The sequence below is a fragment of the Bufo bufo genome, chromosome 1 (genome assembly GCF_905171765.1).
Source record: "Bufo bufo chromosome 1, aBufBuf1.1, whole genome shotgun sequence".
Lineage (NCBI taxonomy): Eukaryota > Metazoa > Chordata > Amphibia > Anura > Bufonidae > Bufo > Bufo bufo.
In genome coordinates, this window is record NC_053389.1 from 684,992,774 (window position 1) to 685,019,939 (window position 27,166).

A 27,166-nucleotide genomic window follows, 5' to 3' on the forward strand; every position below is an offset into this window, starting at 1 on the left:
TCATGGGTCCTTAAGGACTCGGGAAACATGCCGTACCGGTACGTCATAAGTCCTTAAGGGGTTAAAGCTTGTATTAATTTTAAAAACTACTCTTCACCATGGAAATTAAACTTTCAGTACACAGTAAGGGCTCGTTCACATGACTGTATTAATGTGTCTGCATCCGTTCTGAAATTTTGCGTAAAAGATGCGGAGTTGTGGAAAAATTCATTTCAATGGGGGTCATTTATTTGTTTAAATTTGAGTATCTTTTCTAGAAAAAAGTGTTAAGCAAGGCAGACTGAAGCAAAACTGACTTCAAATATTCCCTTCATGATAAACCCCCCCTACCCCCCCCCCATGTGTATACAAATCCATGGAGTTTTAGAATAATTATAATAGGACTCAAATAGAAACGTTAAAAGTCACAGACACTCCCTGGTAAACCCAATGTCTTACAAAAACTCTCAAGACCTAATCATGGCAATTATTCATGCTGCAGCCAGCCTGCCCTGGAGGAATTGCAGTAAAAGCATTCCGACCATCTGCCAGGGTATGATGGGCACCAAACATTTATGGGGAACATTAACATATTGAGCTTCTCTTTTTGTATGGAAACTGAACCTACAAAAGCGAACACCATCACCACAGACTGTGAAATAAATATAGTAGAGATTTTTTTTTTTTTTTTTTTTACAAATGTAAAGATCTTGGCAGCATATTGGTCTTCAAATTAGCCTTGGCATCATTAAAGCTGTATTCAGACACCCAGCTCCCTTAATCTATGCATTAAGGGTTTCCCCAATAGATCATGGAGTCTGGTGTACTGAATACTCTTCCCAGAATGCAAATTAGCAAGGTAAGTTCCCTACAGACATTGAGCCTACCAAGATGCTGGGAAAAGTTTAGGTCAAAAATCAGAAAAATTCTGAATACAGCTCTTGAAGATCTTACAGACTGTAAATCACTTTTAATATATTTTATCTTTATTTATTACAAAAAAAACTAAATGTACAGAAAGTTTGGAAACATACGTTGGGGGTCATTTACTAACATAAATTCACCTATTTTTGGCATATTTCTGGCACAGATTGTGGCGCAAAAGTTATCTGCATCGCAATGTGCGACCTTTCCCCCACACAAGTCTAAAAAAGGGGGAGTGGTGTAGTCGGAGAAGGTAATGGGCAGACAGGCGCATCTAATTTATAATTTTCCACACCTGTTTTATGTGTAGAACATGGTCTAAATTTAGGCCAGCAAGGAAGCTGGCATAGATTTAGACCGTCGGTGGATTCGCCAAAGTTATTTAGAGGCCGGCGCCTTTTGTAAATGTTATTTTATTTTTTAGGACGTTAGACGGAGTCGAATTTTAGAAGCAACTCTTCAAAGAAAAGTTCAAAAAACGGCTTTAAAAAAATAAAATAATCAGTTTTGAAGTGAATTTACATAATACAAACCACACATGAAGTACCCCGTTTTAAAAAATAGACCCCTCAAATTATTCAAAACTCAATTTATAAACTTTGTTATTTATAACTTATATTAAATGCATTTCTGGGGTCATTTATAAAGACCGGTGATTTATACGCTGGTCTTAATACCCCTGTGATAGCAGTGGATGTGCCTAAGTTATGCAGCGGCATAGGCATACAACAAGCTTAAACCTAAACCAGTTACCTTGGTGGCGTATATTTAAGCCATTTTCTACGCCAAAACCTGGCTTAGAAAATGATAAATAAGATGGGCCTGTTGGTCCGCCCTTTTACACGTCCAACTTTTGATAGTCTAATTGCTGGTTCAGTGCAGTACAATGCATTCTGTGTTGTTCTGTATCGAACCTGTCAGTTTCACACTGACAGTTGCCTATGAGACCCAGACTGGACAACCTGTCACGGATGACATATAGACGTTCCCGCGACAGGTGGCAGGAGATCTGTGAGAATGACAACACGTGGTTTGATCTGACATGTTTTTTATTTTAATCTAATGACGTCTGTGTTATTTCTGGTGCTTGCCACACCTTCTATCCCCAGGTGATGCTATTGTTGTCATTTGACCTTCTGTATTTATTGTTGTTTCTCCCACTATGCTATGCGGTTTATAGCTTCTGTTGGACTTGTGGTTAGCTTGTGTTTGGTTCTCAGCTGAGTTGCTGGTGCTACCAAAGCTTCACTGAAGATAAGTGTTTCCGTTCCCTTTTGTATTTTGTTTTCATTTTGTTTTCATATATGTGTGTGTTGCCTTTCCCTGTTGTTTGTCATTAGGCCAGAGGGAGACTGCTCTTCGTCCTTCCCTTTGTAGGAACATGTTGACTCAGTCTTGACATTAGTTCCAGGGTCCTATATAGTGATGGCCTTGCGGTTCGCCCGGCGGTCGGTTCGCGGCGAACTTTGCTCGTTTGCGATTCGCCGAACATGTGATATTCGCGCCCGCCATATTATTTTATATTGTGAAGAACTTTGACCCATGGCACATCCATCAGGTGGTACAGGACAGCCAATTGAAAAGTTTCAGCACATAGACATACCCCCTACCTTATAAATAGACCCGATCTGGCCGCCATTTTAGATTCAGTCTTTTTTCAGTGTAGGGAGAGGTTGCTGTATGGAACAGGGACAGACTGTTAGGGACAAAAACGCTATCAAATAGGTCCACAAAAATCCTTTTAAGGACTGGCATAGGTGTACTATTGATAGGTGTGCAGTACAGAGGGAATATACTTATAATATACTTTCTAACATAGAAAGTATATTATAGTGGATTTGTATTGTGCAGCAGTGGTGAGCGGTTCTGCAGCGATACTGCAGCTACACAGAGTGCCAAACGCAATTAGAAAAAATTATTATAACTGGTGGGATATACCAGTGGCCCCCCCAAAAAACTGATAGAAACGGGGTGTTATATAACAATAATATACACTGCTCAAAAAAATAAAGGGAACACTTAAACAACACAATGTAACTCAAAGTCAATCACAATTCTGTGAAATCAAACTGTCCACTTAGGAAGCAACACTGAGTGACAATCAATTTCACATGCTGTTATGCAAATGGGATAGACAACAGGTGGATATTATAGGCAATTAGCAAGACACCCCCATTAAAGGAGTGGTTCTGCAGGTGGTGACCACAGACCATTTCTCAGTTCCTATGCTTCCTGGCTGATGTTTTGGTCACTTTTGAATGCTGGCGGTGCTTTCACTCTAGTGGTAGCATTAGACGGAGTCTACAACCCACACAAGTGGCTCAGGTAGTGCAGCTTATCCAGGATGGCACATCAATGCAAGCTGTGGCAAGAAGGTTTGCTGTGTCTGTCAGCGTAGTGTCCAGAGCATGGAGGCGCTACCAGGAGACAGGCCAGTACATCAGGAGACATGGAGGAGGCCGTAGGAGGGCAACAACCCAGCAGCAGGACCGCTACCTCCGCCTTTGTGCAAGGAGGAACAGGAGGAGCACTGCCAGAGCCCTGCGAAATGACCTCCAGCAGGCCACAAATGTGCATGTGTCTGCTCAAACGGTCAGAAACAGACTCCATGAGGGTGATATGAGGGCCCGACGTCCACAGGTGTGGGTTGTGCTTACAGCCCTACACCGTGCAGGACGTTAGGCATTTGCCAGAGAACACCAAGATTGTCAAATTCGCCACTAGCGCCCTGTGCTCTTCACAGATGAAAGCAGGTTCACACTGAGCACATGTGACAGACGTGACAGAGTCTGGAGATGCCGTGGAGAACCTTCTGCTGCCTGCAACATCCTCCAGCATGACCGGTTTGGCATTGGGTCAGTAATGGTGTGGGGTGGCATTTCTTTGGAGGGCCGCACAGCCCTCCATGTGCTCGCCAGAGGTAGCCTGACTGCCATTAGGTACCGAGATGAGATCCTCACACCCCTTGTGAGACCATATGCTGGTGCGGTTGGCCCTGGATTCCTCCTAATGCAAGACAATGCTAGACCTCATGTGGCTGGAGTGTGTCAGCAGTTCCTGCAAGACGAAGGCATTGATGCTATGGACTGGCCTGCCTGTTCCCCAGACCTGAATCCAATTGAGCACATCTGGGACATCATGTCTCACTCTATCCACCAACGTCACGTTGCACCACAGACTGTCCAGGAGTTGGCAGATGCTTTAGTCCAGGTCTGGGAGGAGATCCCTCAGGAGACCGTCCGCCACCTCATCAGGAGCATGCACAGGCGTTGTAGGGAGGTCATACAGGCACGTGGAGGCCACACACACTACTGAGCCTCATTTTGACTTGTTTTAAGGACATTACATCAAAGTTGGATCAGCCTGTAGTGTGTTTTTCCACTTTATTTTGAGTGTGACTCCAAATCCAGACCTCCATGGGTTGAAAAATTTGATTTCCATTTTTAATTTTTGTGTGATTTTGTTGTCAGCACATTTAACTATGTAAAGAACAAAGTATTTCAGAAGAATATTTAATTATTTAAGATCTAGGATGTGTTATTTTTGTGTTCCCTTTATTTTTTTGAGCAGTGTACTTTCTATATAGTGCATTTGAGTAGTGCAGCATTTGTTTGCGGATTTGCTGCATTCCCTCTGCTACACATAGTGACAAACAGTATTGGAAAAAATAATTATAACTGGTGTAATATACCAGTCGCCCCCCAAAAAAACTGATTAAAGTGGGGTGTTATATACCAATAATATACTTTCTATATAGTGCATTTGGGTAGTGCAGCATTTGTTTGCGGTTTTGCTGCGTTCCCTCTGCTACACACAGTGACAAACGGTATTGGAAAAAATAATTATAACTGGTGTGATATACCAGTCGCCCCCCCAAAAAACTGATTGAAGTGGGGTGTTATATACCAATAATATACTTTCTATATAGTGCATTTGGGTACAGCAGCATTTGTTTGCGTTTTTGCTGCGTTCCCTCTGCTACACACAGGGACAAACGGTATTGGAAAAAATAATTAGAACTGGTGTGATATACCAGTCGCCCCCCAAAAAAACTGATAGAAGTGGGGTGTTATAGACCAATAATATACTTTCTATATAGTGCATTTGGGTACAGTAGCATTTGTTTGCGGTTTTGCTGCATTCCCTCTGCTACACACAGTGACAAACGGTATTGGAAAAAATAATTATAACTGGTGTGATATATGAAGTAGCCCCCCAAAATAACTGATAGAAGCGGGGTGTTATATACCAATAATATACTTTCTTTATAGTGCATTTGGGTACTGCAGCATTTGTTTGCGGTTTTGCTGCGTTCCCTATGCTACACACAGTGACAAACGGTATTGGAAAATATTATTATAAATGGTGTATGCATGCGCGTACGCAAAAATTATATTGCCAATATCTCTCTTTGAAAAAAATAATGAATGGAGATCGCAAATTCGATTAATACATCTGGTATGTCATTGTCCATGTTGTGGGACTATTTGTGTACTTCTAGTAATTATTTCTTGGCTGCAAATATGAGCTGAAGGTTTTTCAGGTTCGCCTGCCATTAAAATGAATGTGATCCGCCGTGAACATTTGATCGCGTTCGCGAACCGTCCCGGCAGATGCTCGTCCATCACTAGTCCTATAGGGTGAGATAGGATTCTAGGTATCCGGTGTATGAACTTGCCTACCTTTGGGGCCTGTTCATACTGGTAGTCTGTCAGGACTGGAGTTAGGGTTTTACTCTAGGAGGTGTCCATCTTCCTTCTCTACTTCCCAGGCCTTATTCCGGTATCCCATTTCCCTCCTATGCTTGGTATGGTGTTTTCCTCCCACACATGAGCGTGACACAACCCCTTTAAAGCAGCCCTCTGGTTCAAAAACTTACACTGATGAGCAAAAGGGTAACAATGTTTTGAACCTTTGACTTTCAGGCTCCATCTCACTACATCTTCGAATGTGAGACTGCCCTCTTTTAATAGACAATCATCTTGGCTATCTCCTACATAAATTGGACTTGCAACTATTTAGCGTATGATTAGTTATGCAGATTCTTGTCATGTAACTGCATTGTTACTGTTTTGCTCCTGGTGGTGAAACAATCTTTTTCTTCTTGTATAGTACAAATTGCAACCTGTTCTTACATTTCCTAATAGCTCAGTGTGTTATTAGGTTGATTCCCAAGCGAAAGGTCACTGGTTTAAATCCAGAAGCAGCCATAAAGAAGATTTCCCAAGAAAAGAGAAACAGCATCATCCAGATCATCAATAGCCGTATCTTGGCCAAGAAACTTGCCAAACTGCATCATATGAGTATGATGTCAGTTGGAATAATATGAAATGAAGTCCATTCCAAAGCCAAGAGGTGGACGCCCAGGCAAAATATTGGAGTCAACAAGTCAGCTCATCACAAAGTCTATCAGTTCTGGCACGATGAACACAGCAGTGGAGGTGGCTCATATAATTAGTAATAGTGTGATCACAGGTGTCCATGCAAGCACTGTGCGACGCGCATTACACAAGTCTTGAATGGTGGCCTGAAAGAAGGTGAAGAAGCCCCAACTTCAATATTGTCATAAGAAGCGTCAGCTCGAGTTTGCAAAAAAGTACGAAGAGTGTACAGTAGAAGATTGGAAATGGGTGATTTGGAGCGATGAGAAGAAAGTCAATAGACTGGGCTCTGATGGATGCAAATGGATCTGGAAAAAAAGGGGAAAAGGGGCTAATGGATTGAGAAATTAAAGGAACCGTCAAGTTTGGTGTAGGAAGCCTGATGATATGGAGTTGGATTCTTGACCAGGATCAATGGTGGTCTCATTGCTCAGTTATATGTGAGTATCCTACAAGATGAGTTACTTGGGTATGAAAAGGATGACATAGTGTTCCAGCAGGACAAAGACCCAAAGCCTACATTGAGATTGGCAGAGAAATGGTTCAATGGCAAAGAAGTAGAGGTGCTTGAATGGCCCCCACAGTCCCCAGACCTCAACCCAATCAAACACTTGTGGGTAGAGTTAAAGAAAAGATTGTATTCGTACCCAAGTGAGTTGACCAGTATGCACCAACATTAAGCACGTTGAGAAGAGACCTGAGAATAGATTTCGGTGGAGACATGCTTAAATCTGATCGAGAGCATGCCCAGAAGGATTTAGGCAGTATTGAAAGCCAAAGGTCGATTTACAAAATAATAAAAATTTTAATTTAGAATTTTAAGAGCAAAACAGTAACAATGCAGTTACATGACAAGAATCTGCATAACTAATCATTTGCTAAATAGGATTTATGTATGAGAAAGCTAAGATGCAGTTTATGTATGAGATAGCTAAGATGATTGTCTATAAAATGATGGTAGTCTCACGTTTGAAGCAGTATGGGATTGTGAGATATGGAGCCTGAAAATCAAAAGTTCGAAACATTGTTACTCTTTTGCTCATCAGTATATATGGTTCATCCCTTTCATCATTTTAGCTGCAGATCTGCCATTTTGTAAATGTTGATGCCTTTATAAGCAACCCTACACTGCTGCCTCCCACCAAGTATTAATGGTCAGTGTTCAAATTGTCATTACAGCAGCCCTGCTATAATGACAATGTACTGATTGTAAATTAGTCATTCTCCTTCCAAATCGCTGGCGGTTTGGGATGGCTTTTGCCGCTGACAGGTTCCCTTTAACTTTACCCACACAGAACATTTTGCCACTGGGGTTCAAATCCCAGCACTCCAGCTGATCAGCTGTTTGAAGGGGTCATGTCTTTTCCTTAGTATACCAACCACAGCACCGTACATTGAGTAGCGGCTGTGCTTGCTATTGCAGCTCAGTCTCATTCACTTGAAATGAGCTACAGAATGATCATGTGGCGGAAAGCCCAAGATAACCCCTTTAAGATCCAGTTATATTATAAAAATTGGAGGAAGAATAGTAAGAATTTGGTATGTGCTATATCTTTTTTATCTTCACTGATACCATTTTGAATCACTAGCATGTTGTTTTAGGATGACCCTCAAAGGTTTTTTTATCTGATAAACATTACACATTATATGTCACAAAGGTGAATGCCTATAAGGGTATACTCTGTGCTCTGTGTGAATAAACTTTTCTCAAGTGTTATGTGAATGTGGTAGTTTGTAACTCAAAGAAAAAATATGTTTTTAAAGGGGTTGTTGGACCAGTAAAAAAAAAATTTAAAAATAAAAAGGTGCACAATAACTTAAAAAGGAAATAAATAATGCTCACCGATCCCCCAATACTTTCATTCCTAAGCTCCCAGGATCTCTCACGAATCTGTTTCCTGGTCCATCTTGACATATCCTACTGCTCAACCGACCACTGCCTCAGTGGTGGCCCACCTTAGCTAGTGGTTGGTAGTGTGGTTATATTTCCATGCCAAGATGGACCAGGCAGTAGAGACCAGTGGGAAACTTGGGAAACACTGGAACAAAATCGTCAGGGAATCAGTCAGGTATTACATTTTTTACCTTTTTAAAGTACTGTGCCCCCCTTTTTACCAGCTGGATAACCCCTTTAATGGTACAACCAAATATTATTAACATCTTCTATTCAGATGATACACATTGTTTATTTTCAATGGACATAACTTATCATGGTAGCAATACGAGCATTTTAAGATGATGCTCAGTGCAGATGTAAGTAGGTCATTTGGGGGATTTTGAAGCATAAAGAGCAGGAAATAGTGGTACTTGAAAAAAATAAAACCTGATTTTACTGTTTTCATGACATTTGCTTTCCTTTGAAAAGGACTAACACTTGAAATAATGCACCCTAACGACACTATCGCATGCCTGTTATTAATCATTCCTCACAGGAGGAGCTCCTCTGACTCACGCAGATAGATCTCTCTGAAAGGACAAGAATGTCTGTTTTGACGGCAATTCTTCTTGTGAACCCTTTGGGCTCATCCGCCTGCAGCCCTCATTTTATATCTTTGGACTTCTTCCAATGTATATTTAATTTTTTCTCATCTCATGTCTCTTCTCTATATAAGCAAGTCCAATGAGGGGATATTTAGAGATGGTGAAAAGTTACCATTCATTCCATTAATTACTGGCATGGTTAAATTATTCAGGTTGTGTGCCTAATTAAAGCCAGGTAAGATACTAAATGGATCCAATGAGTCAAGGAAGCTGTATAATTTATATGTGTCAGTAATTAGATATGACTGCACTTACGGTTGCCATGCACTGGCAACCGTAAGTGCATGGCAACCGAAAAATCTAAATCCAGTTGTGCCTGTTTTCTTTACATTCTTGATTAAATTAATTTGATATGACAAATTATCATGGTAATCATCATACATTTGACCAGTTATTTATTTCCTTTCACTTAATAGTGCCAACATGATCTTCCATCAATTGTCAAGCATCATTATTTTCTAAGGGGTGAAAACCAGAAGCAAACTAGGACCACCCATTTCCATTTTTTCTGCTATTATATGTGGCATGTAATATAGATATATGCGGCAGTGCATCTGGTAGGCTGTTCCGAAAGTCCCTGCCGGATTCCGCCACATCTAACATTGCTAAATTCTACAGTTAACCGCTGGATCCCTATTGACTATCAGTGATGGCCAGCGAACACATGCGGGCTGCCATCTTGACTCACCCGTCCGGCGATGCACAGGTAAGCCCTTACCTGTGCCTGTGTAGGGAGCCGGTCTGAAACAAATGCGGTCACTGGGAGCAGGCAGTTCCGAGAACAGCCGCCTGGGGCCTTCATCGGGCTGTTCTCGGAACTGCCTGCTCCCAGTGACCACATTTGTTTGAGACCGGCTCGCGGCACAGGTAAGAGCTTACCTGTGCATCAACGGACAGGTGAGTCAAGATGGCAGCCCACATGTGTTCGCTGGCGAACACTGCGAACTGGCCATCACTGTTGACTATAATGGGGTCCGGCAGTGATCCAGTCACTTTCTGGCATAAATACTCGGGTTTCAGATGGACAAATACTGGATGGACAAATACTGGTAAATATTGCTGTTGGCCGTGTTTTTCGTCCAGCCAACAAACGGCATTTATGCCACAACAGGCTACCAAAAGAGCCTACAGAATTTGAACCGCAATTGTGACTGTATCAACGTACCCTTACAATAAGTTTATTCAATTGTACATGATACATCAGATTTATCTGACACTAGCACAATTGTTCTGTATGGGCAGACTATCACAAACTAGGTGTCATCGATGATCCACAGACTGGGCTGATTTATGGCATTTAATCTGGGACTACTCATATATCAGAGCATTCTGTGAAGATGTAATTAAGCTTTTTTCTGAGATTATCTAAATCTCCCTTTCCTTAAATGTCCTTCGTTTGGTTATTTGGCCTTTTAGATGAGGCTGTACATCACACCAGAAATTTTCTCTGGGAGACTCTTTTTCTGGAACATAAAGCCATTGCTCTTAGGTGAATGGGAGATAGAAATCCTGCACTCACTCGATGGAAAACTCTAGTGAACATAGTTATCCTATTTGAAAACATTGTCTATAATAATAGAGGCTCCCCTTCTAAGTTCACTAAGGTTTGGGGATTATGGTGTTCATCCTCTTAAGTAATGACTCTCTTCATACCTTATCATCAGCTATACACTCAAGGACACGAAAAGCCCAACCGCATTACTATTTTACTTTTGCTTTATATTCTGGGATTTTCATAGATATTATACAGTACAGACCAAAAGTTTGGACACACCTTCTCATTCAAAGAGTTTTCTTTATTTTCATGACTATGAAAATTGTAGATTCACACTGAAGGCCTCAAAACTATGAATTAAAACATGTGGAATTATATACATAACAAACAAGTGTGAAACAACTGAAAATATGTCATATTCCAGGTTCTTCAAAGTAGCCACCTTTTGCTTTGATTACTGCTTTGCACACTCTTGGCATTCTCTTGATGAGCTTCAAGAGGTAGTCCCCTAAAATGGTTTTCACTTCACAGGTGTACCCTGTCAGGTTTAATAAGTGGGATTTCTTGCCTTATAAATGGGGTTGGGACCATCAGTTGCGTTGAGGAGAAGTCAGGTGGATACACAGCTGATAGTCCTACTGAATAGACTGTTAGAATTGGTATTATGGCAAGAAAAAAGCAGCTAAGTAAAGAAAAACGAGTGGCCATCATTACTTTAAGAAATGAAGGTCAGTCAGTCAGCCGAAAAATTGGGAAAACGTTTAAAGTAAGGGCTATTTGACCATGAAGGAGAGTGATGGGGTGCTACGCCAGATGACCTAGCCTCCACAGTCACCGGACCTGAACCCAATCGAGATGGTTTGGGGTGAGCTGGACTGCAGAGTGAAGGCAAAAGGGCCAACAAGTGCTAAGCATCTCTGGGAACTCCTTCAAGACTGTTGGAAGACCATTTCAGGGGACTACCTCTTGAAGCTCATCAAGAGAATGCCAAGAGTGTGCAAAGCAGTAATCAAAGCAAAAGGTGGCTACTTTGAAGAACCTAGAATATGACATATTTTCAGTTGTTTCACACTTGTTTGTTATGTATATAATTCCACATGTGTTAATTCATAGTTTTGATGCCTTCATAGTCATGAAAATAAAGAAAACTCTTTGAATGAGAAGGTGTGTCCAAACTTTTGGTCTGTACTGTATATGTAATGTTATTTCCTTGATCAATGCACATCCTTGTACCCTTTCAAAGTTGTGTGCTGTCCAGCGTTCTGATTCTTAATACACTAGTGGAGTATGTGATGTTTTTATTGCATTTGTTAAATGTCTTTAAAAAAAATAGAACCAGCCAATATATTTTATGATAAGTGTGTGTTAGTATGTGGATGCTTAGTAGTAGCGGAACTTGGCCAAAAACTCACCAACCACCTCAAAGAATCCGCTAGAGTTTATTGCCGTTGCCATGCTAAATGGACATCAATACTTGGCGCAGCCACAGTCATAAACGTTACCTTTCTTTGAAAACAGTGGGAGGCAGATTCTGCGTAGCCACCTGAAAGCTTTTTGGCGCAGAATCTATAGTAAATTCTTCCCTCAAAACATGCCGTATGAACAGTGCCAACAGGGGTATTTCTATCTTGAAAAGTGATAACATATAGGATATGCCATCCCTTTATGTTCAGGGGCTACCAAATCTGTGGGGCCACCCTCAATCCTGAGAATAAAGGGGTCAGAGTGCTGTAGTACCATATGACTGCAATCCCATTTCCTGGCACATCGACTCTCCTAGCACTTTTCTCTTGATTGGGGCCACACTGAACAGAGGCAGTGCTATGTGATCCAAACTGTCAACTGTCTAATAAAATAATAGCAATTCATTGGCCCTAATTTCCTTATAGCTTAGGGCCCTATTTTCTATACAAGGTAGAAATCTATGGTCTTGTTTGGCAAGGTCCTCACTCTGGATAATTGCCTAAGCTGTTCCAAAAAGACCAACATAAAAACATGCAAATTTAATTCCCTTTTTAGCAAAATAATGTTTATTCAAGATAAGGACTTCTTAATCTGTAGAGCTAAAAGACTATGTGAGGACCCTGTAAAACCATGGCTGCATTCCACTGAAAGGATCTAAAAGAGTTAAAATAACTGTATTTCGTTTTAGGCTACTGTGCCCAGGGCCGTCTTTAACAAGGGGCAAAAGGGGCAGCTGTCCCGGGCCCAGTTGCTCCTGGGGGGCCCAAGGCAGCTGCCTCTTGAGCCCTGCTAGCCACTGCCCCGGGTGTCAGGCTGTCAGCTACACAGGGGGTGCTGCCATGCCGGCAGCGTACTTTGAGAGCTGTGATTCTCTAGGACCTTAGATGAAATCATCACCATGTGACCAGTAACCTAGCAATATTACTAGTCACATGGCTATGAGGTCATCAAGGTCCTTTCTACCAAGAGTGTTGCTGTAGAAGTTTGCCTTAACTGTGGAGCTTTTTTTGTGAAGATTACATCAGAAAAAGGTGACAGGGGCTGTTATGCTAATATACTGTAAACTACTGTATAGTGGGGTGCTGTATAGTGTGGGGGCCTGTATACTGTGGGGGGCTGTATACTGTGGGGGCCTGTATACTGTGGGGGGCTGTATACTGTGGGGGCCTGTATACTGTGGGGGCTGTATACTGTGGGGGGCTGTATACTGTGGGTGCTGTATATTGTGGAGTGCTATACTGCTGTACTGTATAGTGTGGGGGGCTGTATACTGTATACTGTGGGTGCTGTATATTGTGAAGTGCTATACTGCTGGGCTGTATACTGTGGGGGGCTGTATACTGTGGTTGCTGTATATTGTGGAGTGCTATACTGCTGTACTGTATATTGTGGGGGGCTGTATACTGTATACTGTGTGTGCTGTATATTGTGGAGTGCTATACTGCTGTACTGTATACTGTGGGGGGCTGTATACTGTGGGGGGCTGTATACTGTGGGTGCTGTATATTGTGGAGTGCTATACTGCTGTACTGTATAGTGTGGGGGGGGGCTGTATACTATATATTGTGGAGTGCTATACTGCTGTACTGTATAGTGTGGGGGGCTGTATAGTGTGGGGTGCTGTATCGTGTATAGTTTGGGGTGCTGTATACGGTGAGGTGCTATACTGCTCTACTGTATACTGTGAGGTGCTGTATACTGTGGGGGGCTGTATACTGTGGGTGCTGTATATTGTGGAGTGCTATACTTCTCTACTATATACTGTGGGGTACTGTATAATGTGGGGTTCTATACTGCATACTGTGTGGTGCTGTATACCATAGGGTGCTATACTGCATACTGTGGGTTGTTGTATACTAAAGGGTGCTATACTGCATACTGTGGGGTGCTGGGGTGCACTGTAACACTAGGGTGAGCCGAGCCCTGGTCTCCTTCCTGCAGAGCGGTGCCCACTTCCAGCCTGAGCCCAGCTTCCCAGAGCACTGATCCTGAGCCGCTGGAGTCTTCAGAACTGGAAGTATTTACAGTCATTCACTGTACTCTACCAGATGTGTGGATTTTTTGTGTGTGTGTTGTGGTGGAGGGAGTGATTGCCTGCTAAGTTGTGGGAAGGCGGGATCCAGGGGGCCCAAGTAAATTTTTGCCCAGGGTCCAATCAATATTAAAGACGGCCCTGACTGTGCCTGTAGAACTGACAAGAAGGAAATATGGTGGTCCCATGGAATTATATTCCCGGGTTAAAAGTGACTCAATAGGATCTAAAGAATCCTTTTCAGCCCTTCCAAACGGTGTCATATGACTTGCGGGGAGTTGGGAATTGTGTGCAACTCAATATAAAGGGGTTTTCTGAGATTTTTTAACTTGTGGCCTATCCTCTGGATAAGTCATCAGTATCTGATCGGTGGATGTCCGACACCTGGGACCTCCGCTGATCAGCTATTTAAGAAGGCATCAGCTCAGTAGTATCATGACCCTCTCGCAGGTTTCCCTAGGCCGTGTTACGTCTCAGTCATTTAACAAATGTTCTGGGTGCTCCCTTGAAGTGAACGGGGCTGAGCTGTGATATCAAGCACACCCACTGGTGGCGCAGTACTTGGAGAGCTGTGGTGCTACTGCAAGAGCTGGTGCCTTCTCAAACAGCTGATTGGTGGGGTTCCGGGTGTTGAGCTCCCACAGATAAGATACTGAATATCAACATGCCTGATCCTTTCATTTTCAGGTAGATATACCATGGCTGACAGCTAATAAATGTACACTAACCTAAAGAATTATTAGGAACACCATACTTATACGGTGTTGGACCCCCTTTTGCCTTCAGAACTGCCTTAATTCTACGTGGCATTGATTCAACAAGGTGCTGATAGCATTCTTTAGAAATGTTGGCCCATATTGATAGGATAGCATCTTGCAGTTGATGAAGATTTGAGGGATGCACATCCAGGGCTTGAAGCTCCCGTTCCACCACATCCCAAAGATGCTCTATTGGGTTGAGATCTGGTGACTGTGGGGGCCATTTTAGTACAGTAAACTCATCGTCATGTTCAAGAAACCAATTTGAAATGATTCGAGCTTTATGACATGGTGCATTATCCTGCTGGAAGTAGCCATCAGAGGATGGATACATGTTCTCATTCTGTTTACGCCAAATTCGGACTCTACCATTTGAATGTCTCAACAGAAATCGAGACTCATCAGACCAGGCAACATTTTTCCAGTCTTCAACAGTCCAATTTTGGTGAGCTCGTGCAAATTGTAGCCTCTTTTTCCTATTTGTAGTGGAGATGAGTGGTACTCGGTGGGGTCTTCTGCTGTTGTAGCCCATCCGCCTCAAGGTTGTGCGTGTTGTGGCTTCACAAATGCTTTGCTGCATACCTCGGTTGTAACGAGTGGTTATTTCAGTCAACGTTGCTCTTCTATCAGCTTGAATCAGTCGGCCCATTCTCCTCTGACCTCTAGCATCCACAAGGCATTTTTGCCCACAGGACTGCCGCATACTGGATGTTTTTCCCTTTTCACACCATTCTTTGTAAACCCTAGAAAAGGTTGTGCGTGAAAATCCCAGTAACTGAGCAGATTGCGAAATACTCAGATCGGCCCGTCTGGCAGCAACAACAATGCCACGCTCAAAATTGCTTAAATCACCTTTCTTTCCCATTCTGACATTCAGTTTGGAGTTCAGGAGATTGTCTTGACCAGGACCACCCCCCTAAATGCATTGAAGCAACTGCCATGTGATTGGTTGACTAGATAATTGCATTAATGAGAAATAGAACAGGTGTTCCTAATAATTCTTTAGGTGAGTATATATGGTCAGGTTTAAAAATAGTAAACATTTATGGAAAATTTGTGCAGCTCTGAAAGCCATTAAGGATGATGATGGAAACAGCACTTTGTGCGTCTATAACAGGGATCAGCAACCTTTGGCACTCCAACTGTTGTGAAACTACAATTCCCAGCATGCTCCATTCATTTCTATGGGAGTTCTTAGAAGAGCAGAGGAAGTATGCATGCTGGGAGTTGCAGTTTCACAATAGCTGGAGTGCCGGAGGTTGCCTACCCCCGGTCTATAAGATAATGCTGGTTTTGGTTTCCATTTTCTTCATTAGCAAACAATATGGGCCTCATTTATCAAGACTGTCTAACAGGAAAACTGTCTTAGTTGCCTATAGCAACCAATCAGGGCTCACCTTTTATTTCTTAAAGTGTTCTGAAAAAGATGAAAGCTCTGATTGATTTCTATAGGCAAGAGTTTTCCTATTAAACAGTTTTGATAAAAGAGGCCCATAGATTTTTATCCTATTGTGAAATTACATAAGGGTGTCAAATTCCCTCTATCAGCCTACAAAAGTTGCTTCATAAAGACAGCCTTGGTCCATATGGGCTATGTGACTGGGGACATTATAGAGGTTGGTCCTCCACTTGGGATCCACCTCTAGCAGCAGTTGACACCCACTAACAGAGCACAATCCGCAATCGGAAAGATCTGGCCAATCCATTTGTTTGAATTGGTGCTACGTAACACCATATTTCTCCTGCAGGGGCCACTCCAGGTAAAATGTGTGGCTGACTGCAAATGTATCCAAGGAAATCAACTGTTTACCGGGGATGTAAACAGCAGCTTTATCTGACAAAGGTGGTTATGCATATCTACACAAACAAGATATCCTATCATTGACAGACATGTATCATTGATTTATTTGTATATGCTTTTTTATGTAAACCATGCTATATCATAGGGGTGGCCATTTTTTGGCTACTTGTGACCAATTTGTATATAGGATGACTAGCGAATCGAAGTATCTGAAGTGGACTTCGATCTGAATTTCAGGGAAAATTCGATTCACCCCAAAATGGAATTTCCTTGTGCTTAGTGGTAACGAATCAATTTTCCCTGAAATTAGGTTAAAAAATCAAACAAATATACTCACCTCATCCATTTGAGTGCAAAGAGGCCGCCGTGGCCATCTTGATTGAAGATCCCATGCACAATCTTGTGCGCGGTGATATATGACGTCAGCATGCCAGCCAGCGTGATGATGCTATCACGCACCGTGTGAGATTTGGCATGAGATCTTCAATCAAGATAGCCATGGTGGCCTCTTCGCACTGAAATGGATAAGGTGAGTATTTTTTTGAATGAGTAAACCCTGAAAGTCCTCATTTTGAATCTCAGATGCTGCGATCAGCGATGAACGTGGCATCTGTGGGGTTCAATGAGGGCGGGTGGCGCAAACACAGAGAAAGATAAAAAAAACATCCTGCGCGATGTAATAAATGGATATGCGGATGCACATGGCAACATTTATAAAAGAAAAATCGCTGAAAATAATGCACTAACACTATAGCGCTGTAGGTGTGCACAGATGTGTTTTGATCAAAATATATTGGCTGAGAGTCTCTATTTTCTATATTTCATAAGGTATGCCTCCTTGTTTGCCAAATGTTCATCTCCATGTGATGTCTCCTCCATCAAAATATATTGGCTGAAAGTCTCAGATTTCATCATATCAGAGTGAAGGCTTAGTCCATATACAGTGGATATAAAAAGTCTACATACCCCTGTTAAAATGTCTGGTTTCTGTGATGTAAAAAAATGAGACAAAGATAAATCATTTCAGAACTTTTTCCACCTTTAATGTGACCTATAAACTGTACAACTTAATTGAAAAACAAACTGAAATATTTTAGGTAGAGGGAAGAAAAAATATAAAAATAAAATAATATGGTTGCATAAGTGTGCACACCCTTAGGCCTCATGCGCACGACCGTATTTTTTTGCGGTCCGCAAAACGGGGTTCCGTTTTTCCGTGATCCGTGACCGTTTTTTCGTCCATGGGTCTTCCTTGACTTTTGGAGGATCCACGGACATGAAAAAAAAGTCGTTTTGGTGTCCGCCTGGCCGTGCGGAGCCAAACGGATCCGTCCTGAATTACAATGCAAGTCAATGGGGACGGATCCGTTTGACGTTGACACAATATGGTGCAATTTCAAACGGATCCGTCCCCCATTGACTTTCAATGTAAAGTCAGGAGTTAATATACCATTGGATCGGAGTTTTCTCCAATCCGATGGTATATTTTAACTCGAAGCGTCCCCATCACCATGGGAACGCCTCTATGTTAGAATATACTGTCGGATTTGAGTTACATCGTGAAACTCAAATCCGACAGTATATTATAACACAGAGGCGTTCCCATGGTGATGGGGACGCTTCAGGTTAGAATATACTAAAAGAACTGTGTACATGACTGCCCCCTGCTGCCTGGCAGGTGCTGCCTGGCAGCAGGGGGCAGCCCCCCCCCCCCTGTAGTTAACACATTGGTGGCCAGTGTGGCCGGCCCCCCCCCTCCCTCCCCTGTAGTTAACTCATTGGTGGCCAGTGCGGCCGGCCCCCCCTCCCCTGTAGTTAACTCATTGGTGGCCAGTGGGCCCCCCCCTCCCCTGTAGTTAACTCATTGGTGGCCAGTGCGGCCGGCCCCCCTCCCTCCCCTGTAGTTAACTCGTTGGTGTCCAGTGGGCCCCCCCCTCCCTCCCCTGTAGTTAACTCGTTGGTGGCCAGTGGGCCTTCTCCCCTCCCTCCCCCTCCTAATTAAAATCTCCCCCCTATCATTGGTGGCAGCGGAGTGTACCGATCGGAGTCCCAGTTTAATCGCTGGGGCTCCGATCGGTAACCATGGCAACCAGGATGCTACTGCAGTCCCGGTTGCCATGGTTACTTAGCAATTTGTAGAACCATTATACTTACCTGCGAGCTGCGATCTCTGCATCCGGCCGGGAGCTCCTCCTACTGGTAAGTGACAGGTCCGGCCGGGAGCTCCTCCTACTGGTAAGTGACAGCTATGAAAAAGCTTTTATGCAGACGGATCTTCGGATCCGTCTGTATAAAAACTAACCTACGGCCACGGATCACGGACACGGATGCCAATCTTGGGTGCATCCGTGTTCTTTCACGGACCCATTGACTTGAATGGGTCCGTGAACCGTTGGCCGTGAAAAAAATAGGACAGGTCATATTTTTTTTACGGCCAGGAAACACGGATCACGGATGCGGCTGCAAAATGGTGCATTTTCCGATTTTTCCACGGACCCATTGAAAGTCAATGGGTCCGCGAAAAAAAACAGAAAACGGCACAACGGCCACAGGTGCACACAACGGTCGTGTGCATGAGGCCTTAAACTAATACTTTGTTGAAGCACCTTTTGATTTTATTACAGCACTCAGTCTTTTTAGGTATGAGTCTATCAGCATGGCACATTTTGACTTGGCAAGAATTGCCCACTTTTCTTTGCAAAAACATTCCAAATCTGTCAGATGGCGAGGGCATCTCTGTGCACAGCCCTCTTCAGATCACCCCACAGATTCAGGTCTTGGCTCTGGCTGGGCCATTACAAAACTTTAATCTTCTTCTGGTGAAGCCATTCCTTTGTTGATTTGGATGTATGCTTTGGGTCGTTGTCATGCTGAAAGAAGTTCCTCTTCATGTTCAGCTTTCTAGCAGAAGCCTGAAAGTTTTGTGCCAATATTAACTGGTATTTGGAACTGTTCATTATTCCCTCTAGCTTAACTAAGGCCCAGTTCCAGCTGAAGAAAAACAGCCCCAAATCATGATGCTGCCACCACCATGCTTCACTGTGGGCATGGTTTTCTTTTGGTGATATGCAGTGTTGTTTTTGGGCCAAACATATCTTTTGGAATTATTGCCAAAAAGTTCAACCTTGTTTTCATCAGACCATAACACCTTTTCCCACATGCTTTTGGGAGACTTCAGATGTGTTTTTGCAAAATGTAGACTGGCTTGGATGTTTTTCTTTGTAAGAAAATGCTTTCATCTTGCCACTCTACCCCATAGCCCAGACATATGAAGAATACGGGAGATTGTTGGCACATGTACCACACAGACAGTACTTGCCAGATATTCTTGCAGCTCCTTTAATGTTGCTGTAGGCCTCTTGGTAGCCTCCCAGACCAGTTTTCTTCTCGTCTTCTCATCAATTTTGGAGGGACGTGCAGTTCTTGGTAATGTCACTGTTGTGCCATATTTTCTCCACTTGATGATGACTGTCTTCACTGTATTCAACAAAAACATAGATCACAGCAATAGGTTTCTTTCAAGGATATTTATTTTTCAATGGATATGCGGCAAGAGATTTTATTGTGCAAACGTTTTCGGCCGTATCTGGCCTTCGTCAGGCTCTATGGAGATTACAATAGGGCAATTTTAGTGACAATTCATTTTGGGTCAATTACATCATTGATTATTGGTACATATTCATAATATACATATGTATGTCAAAAACAGAAAATAAAAAGTAAAAACAATTCTCAATCTTCTCGTGCTTCAAAGACATTGGACCATTATATTGTGATAATGATCCTCATAATAGTACTTTTTAACCATAATGTATACATTATGGTTAAAAAGTACTATTATGAGGATCATTATCACAATATAATGGTCCAATGTCTTTGAAGCACGAGAAGATTGAGAATTGCAGCGTGTGGTGATAAGATTAGTATAAGATCAAATGTCAGATGATGTACCCAAACGTACGAATATGAACACACAATAAATAAATATGTACAAAAATATTAAATTGTAATATCAGCAAAGACAATACCCTTACAATTGACCAGGTGTAAGTAAAATGCATAAACGGTGATATACCTTCCTTAACCAAAAAGCAGATATTTTATACCATTGTGATTTATATAACAAGTAACTGGATAATAAAAGGACGGCAAAAAAAATTTGTTTTTACTTTTTATTTTCTGTTTTTGACATACATATGTATATTATGAATATGTGCCAATAATCAATGATGTAATTGACCCGAAATGAATTGTCACTAAAATTGCCCTATTGTAATCTCCATTGTGCCTGACGAAGGCCAGATACGGCCGAAAACGTTTGCACAATAAAATCTCTTGCCGCATATCCATTGAAAAATAAATATCCTTGAAAGAAACCTATTGCTGTGATCTATGTTTTTGATGACTACGGGGTTGGGAACCCTATCCGCAGCAGCAAAAAGCAGAACAGCCACAAAGTTTGGTACAAAATGTCTTCACCGTGTTCCATGGTATATCTAATGCCTGGGAAATTCTTTTGTACCCTTCTCCTGACTGATACCTTTTAACAATGAGATCCCTCTGATGCTTTGGAAGCTCTCTGTGGACCATGGCTTTTGCTGTGGGATGCGACTAAGAAAATTTCAGGAAAGACCAACTAGAGCAGCTGAACTTTATTTGGGGTTAATCAGAGGCAATTTATATGATGGCAGGTGTATGCTGACTCCTATTTAACATGATTTTGAATGTGATTGATTAATTCTGAACACAGCTACATCCCCAGTTATAAGAAAGTGTGCACACTTATGCAACCATATTATTTATTATTATTTTTTTCCTCCCTCCACCTAAAAGATATCAGTTTGTTTTTCAATTGAGTTGTACAGTTTATAGGTCACATTACAGGTGCAAAAAGTTCTGAAATGATTTATCGTTGTCTCATTTTTTTACAGCACAGAAACCTGACATTTTAACAGGGGTGTGTAGACTTTTTATATCCACTGTATAACGTTTGCTTTCTATTGTGTTAGTGCATTATTTTCTGTGACTAACCTCCCAAAAGTGCAAGTTCAGATGGCAGATGCAGTGTATTTTTGATGGAGAAGACATCACATAGAGGTGATTTGTCTGGTCACATGACCCTCCATCAGCAGCCATTTTATAGACAAGAAGTCTGTGTGGACTGCACAAAACATTTGGCAAACAAGGAGGCATACCTTATGAAATATATAAAATAGCGTAGAATATCAACAAAGTCTATATTAGTAAGTATCATATAATCATCTTATAAACACTTTAGTCAAGTGTAACCAGAAAGTGGCCAACCCCTTTAAGTCAAAATGGTTATCGGGCAGACATGAGGACTTGTGTTTTAGGCTACGGTCCCATGGCCAGGTATCTTGATGCAGTTTTGGAAGCCAGTGAATTCACAAAAAGAGGAGAAGTCCTTAGTGATGAGCAGCAGGGGGAATATTCGAATTTGCGATACTTCGTGAATATTTGGTAGAATATTTGTCATATATTCGAGAATTCGAGATTATGGTCTTGATTGCAAAAATCAGCAATGTAATATGCACGCAACGCGCACATAATACAGGAGTGGCTCACTATAGCTACATTTTTCAAGCTACTAGAAGGTTCCCAAGACTGCAGAAAATGGTTTGCATGGCAGAACATTACAATAGCTTTATATGCAGATAGAGTGCTCCAATATATTCGTGATTACGAAATCGGCACTAATGATGCGCATATTTTGGCGCAATACGTGCAACTTCACATTTTAGCAGGTCTGAGTAGATATTACTGATTGGTGCACTAAGTATTGTTGTGACATCACAGAACTATGTCTGTAGCATGTATGTATGGACAGCAGAACCTATCACACTACCTAACACCCTGCACTGGAACCTATCAGCTACACTATATCAGGATATAACCTACACTGACTATCTCCCACTAACTATCTGTATTATATATATAAACTAACTAACTAACTAACTAAATAACTAATGTAATTAAATAGTAAAGCACAGAGCACAGCAATGTCACTGCTGTCTACAAAATACTGCATACAATGGCTGCTGGGGAGGTTCTTATATAGTAAGGGGTAGGCAGCTTTCCTATTGGTTGCTAGGGATGTTGCTAAGCTCAGACAAAGACATTGCAGCCTTCTCATTGGCCCACAAGCAAGAAGCAGGGAGGGATCATGGGGTCAGATGAAATCAAATCTAGAATATTCGAAAATTACAAATCTATATCACTATATTCAAAATATTCGCAAATTCTCGAAGTGGCGATATTTGCAATTAAAATTCGCGTTTCGAATATTCGCGCCCATCACTAGAAGTCATATCCGTCCTTTATACTTTCTTTCCTTTTATGATCCACTCCTGATTTTGGATTCAAAACTACATCAAGGAACCTGAACAGATGATCTTATTCAAAGGATCCCAAAGCTCACTGAGGTCATGGTATCAGCATGATTAAGGAAAGTTACCACTGACATTTGCGAAGTTCAAAAAGGAATTTAGACTCATCATTTTCTGAATAGATATTAAGCTTTAATTCATGAAACCACAATAAAATGTTTAATCCAACCACAGTGAAGAGGTAACCCCCCTAATATAAGTAAGAATCCCTTAATCTGTTACAAAGTTTAACAGGCAATTAAATATAGAGCATAGGCCATTACCTACTCCCCCCCCTCGTCAAATCAATCATACCTCCCAATTAAAATGTGCTAGCAGAAATAATAGAGAAAATGTCAGTTAAAATAATGTTTGGGCAGTTTGAATGAGAGTTAATGCAAAGGACATAGCAGGCTATTCAGGCTTAATGCTTTAATCTTACATGCCGCCACCTCCGTCACACCACTCATCATTACTACTCTTTCTCTCTTTCCCATAAGACTTTGCTATATTTTTTTTTAGCAAGCAATTTCATTAAAACCTATGATAATTATCATCATTATAACACCTCTTTATGTAACGGTGGAAGAAAGCCTAGTTCCTTAGCCCCCAGTAGTAACAAGGGTGCGCTGGTCGTATAAAATGATGACTTCTCTTTTTTCGCTGAATTTTAATGACGGCGTGTGACACCTGTCCGCAGACACGAGGAAGGAAGGTTGACCCCTTCTTATCTCTTCCAGAAGATGCTTTGCATTTTCATGTTGCTTCCCACGGAACAGGACCTTGGAAACACCTGTTCCTGATTTTCTTAATGTATATTCATGAGCACAGTATGATATGCTGAATGGATGGAAAAGAAAAAAAACCTTGGGAAAGCTTTCAAGTATCCATATGTATTCTGCAATTAAAAAAATGAATGGTTCATTAAGAGCGTGTGAAAGGGAGCAAGAGACCAGCAAAGTGTGCGTTCTATATCTGTACGCATGACACTCAGTGCATCTGTAATTCCACCATGAGTGATGTGCAGAAAGGAATTAGCAGGGAATTCAACATCCTCCTTCTGGGCTCGGATTAGCTGAATACCGTCCTGTGCACTATAGCTGCTAAGCCTACTTACATATCATATAGGGACCTTTCACAGAAATAAACACGCAGGACATTAATTGTATATAAACTATATACATATATAAATGTGTGTATATATATATATATAAAAAAAAGAAAAAGATGGCCGCACCGTCACAGTTTAGAAAAATGAATAAAAGGTGCACAGGCCCAATGTGGATATAAGCCAATCCAGATGAATACAAAATATAAAAACGGGCAGCACTCCAGCGGATAAAAAGATGAAAAAAAATGTTATTTATCCATAAGGAGAATGCGACGTTTCGGCTCTACATAGGAGCCTTCCTCAAGCACTGGAAGGCTCCTATGTAGAGCCGAAACGTCGCATTCGCCTTATGGGTAAATAAAGTTTTTTTCATCTTCTTATCTGCTGGAGTGCTGTCAGTTTTTATATATATATATATATATATATATATATATATATATATACACACACACAGTGTATACATATATATATAATTATTATTTATTTGAAAGGACCATTAATACCATGGCACTGTACATCAAGAGGGGGTTACAAATACATCATATAAAAATAAAATAAACAAACTAGAGGGGGATAGAACCCTGCCCACAAGAGCTTACGATCTACAAGGTATAATATATAAATATATATATATATATATATATATATATACACACATTTCACATTAACTGTGCAGAAGTGAACTGAAATACTCATACACTTGCCGTATACAAATCCAAACTATATTTACTCCTAAATCTAGAATGAAAGCTTTATAATGATGATGTCACTATACTGCATAAAATAATAGAATACAACGGCAAACAAAATAATATCCCCCCTGCTGTATATAATGGGCAGATCACAAGTCATCCTGAAGTTCTTTGGCCTATATAGGAAATATGGTCATGGCGAATCATGGTGATTTGTGAGATACATATAAGGTACAGTAGGGGGTACATTAATCCATGTATTATGTATGTGATATTATAATTGATGTCAGAGTTTGTAATTTATTTTTACTACTATTTATTACATGCAGCAGTTTTAGCATACATTAAGTGTGCGGAGCATCATATACTAATGTAAGAACGACGCATAGAAAATCAGCCTTTTATGACAATAATGCATTAGGAAAAAGACACAATGTGAATTGCTCCCTCTGTTTGTTCAGTTAGTAATTTTGATGGCGACAGCATATTTGATCCTGCCTTTTATGCTTCCCTCTGTTAACAGAATGAAGAGTCGATACTTAATCCGAGGATTGAGACAGGGAAAACATCAACGTGTTCTGTCTTACAGCGAAATGAAAGAGCCACTTGGGGGCTGGGCTGAGCGCACACACTGTAATGTAAATAAGGACGTACCATGAACATTTGCATCTGAGATGAAAGGAATTGTGGTCTGTGGAGAAAAGAGAGAATTACACTGCATTATATATTCACTTTACAGCTAGTAGGTCAGGCACCTCAAATAAAAAAAAAACATGCAATCCCATATTGGGGGCTATTTACCATGCCAGCACTAGCTACTTCAAATACAGCTCTTTCTCTGCATGACTTAATCTTTTACGTTGCAGTGCAGGAAAATTATCCAGTAAGTGTTACAAAAAATACAGAAAATGGTGAAGCATACTTCCTACAAGCCAGCAGCGCTGAGGTTCTCCGTTCTGCAGACATGGATGATAATCATGGTGGTGCGACTAAGTTATATTGTACAGTCTTGCTCACCAACAAGGCCGAGAACAGCACCACAGAAAATATATTTTTAGGCCTCATGCACATGACCGCATTACTGATTTGTGTTCACAATCTTGTTGGTGAAGAAGGCCTTACATCATACTGTACATCACCGATACAAATCTATGGGCCTATACTGTACCCCTGTGTGTCCATGATAAAAAAAAAGGCTCAGTACACAAGACTTTGGCACGTGCATGAGGCCTGCGGTTGTAAACACATGGGGTATTTTCCTTTCCTGACGTAACACCGTACGGAATAGGATTTTTTTCAAAGTCATGCATATTTAGAAATACTGCTTTTTTGAAGACTGCTACATATCATGTTTGTTTTTGGGTATTTTGTTGCCATTTATTTCTGCAAAACAAATTGTGATTTTATAGAATCTTCATGGACGAAATCCACCAGTAGCTGCATTAGTTAGTGATGACACCTACATGCCACCATAGTTCCAGCCCCTGGGAGTTTTAACGTTCAACGGGTTATCCCAGGAAAAGTACTACTATGTAATGAATATGCCATTTTAAATGAAGTATTATTGCACTATACATGCAATAAATATATTTTTTGTTTTTTAATGTAGAGTACAGACCAAAAGTTTGGACACACCTTCTCATTCAAAGAGTTTTCTTTATTTTCATGACTATGAAAATTGTAGATTCACACTGAATGCATCAAAACTATGAATGAACACATGTGGAATTATATACATAACAAACAAGTGTGAAACAACTGAAAATATGTCATATTCTAGGTTCTTCAAAGTAGACACCTTTTGCTTTGATTACTGCTTTGCACACTCTTGGCATTCTCTTGATGAGCTTCAAGAGGTAGTCCCCTGAAATGGTCTTCCAACAGTCTTGAAGGAGTTCCCAGAGATGCTTAGCACTTGTTGGCCCTTTTGCCTTCACTCTGCAGTCCAGCTCACCCAAAACCATCTTGATTGGGTTCAGGTCCGGTGACTGTGGAGGCCAGGTCATCTGGCGCAGCACCCCATTGCTCTCCTTCATGGTCAAATAGCCCTTACTTTCAACGTTTTCCCAATTTTTCGGCTGACTGACTGACCGACCTTCATTTCTTAAAGTAATGATGGCCACTCGTTTTTCTTTACTTAGCTGCTTTTTTCTTGCCATAATACAAATTCTAAGGGCTGTTTCACACGAGTGGATGCCGTGCGTGGCATCCGCTCCGTGAAAGAGTGCCAAGACCCGATGCAGACTGCAGAGGCACGGAGCATTAACATGACTGATAATGCTCCGTGCCTCTCTGTGACCTCTTTACTACGAAATCACAGTTGTCACTGTGATTTCGTAGTAAAGAGATCACAGAGAGGCACAGAGCATTATCAGTCATGTTAATGCTCCGTGCCTCTGCAGTCTGCATCGGGTCTTGGCATTCTTTCACGGAGCGGATGCCACGCACGGCATCCGCTCGTGTGAAACAGCCCTAACAGTCTATTCAGTAGGACTATCAGCTGTGTATCCACCTGACTTCTCCTCAACGCCACTGATGGTCCCAACCCCATTTATAAGGCAAGAAATCCCACTTATTAAACCTGACAGGGCACACCTGTGAA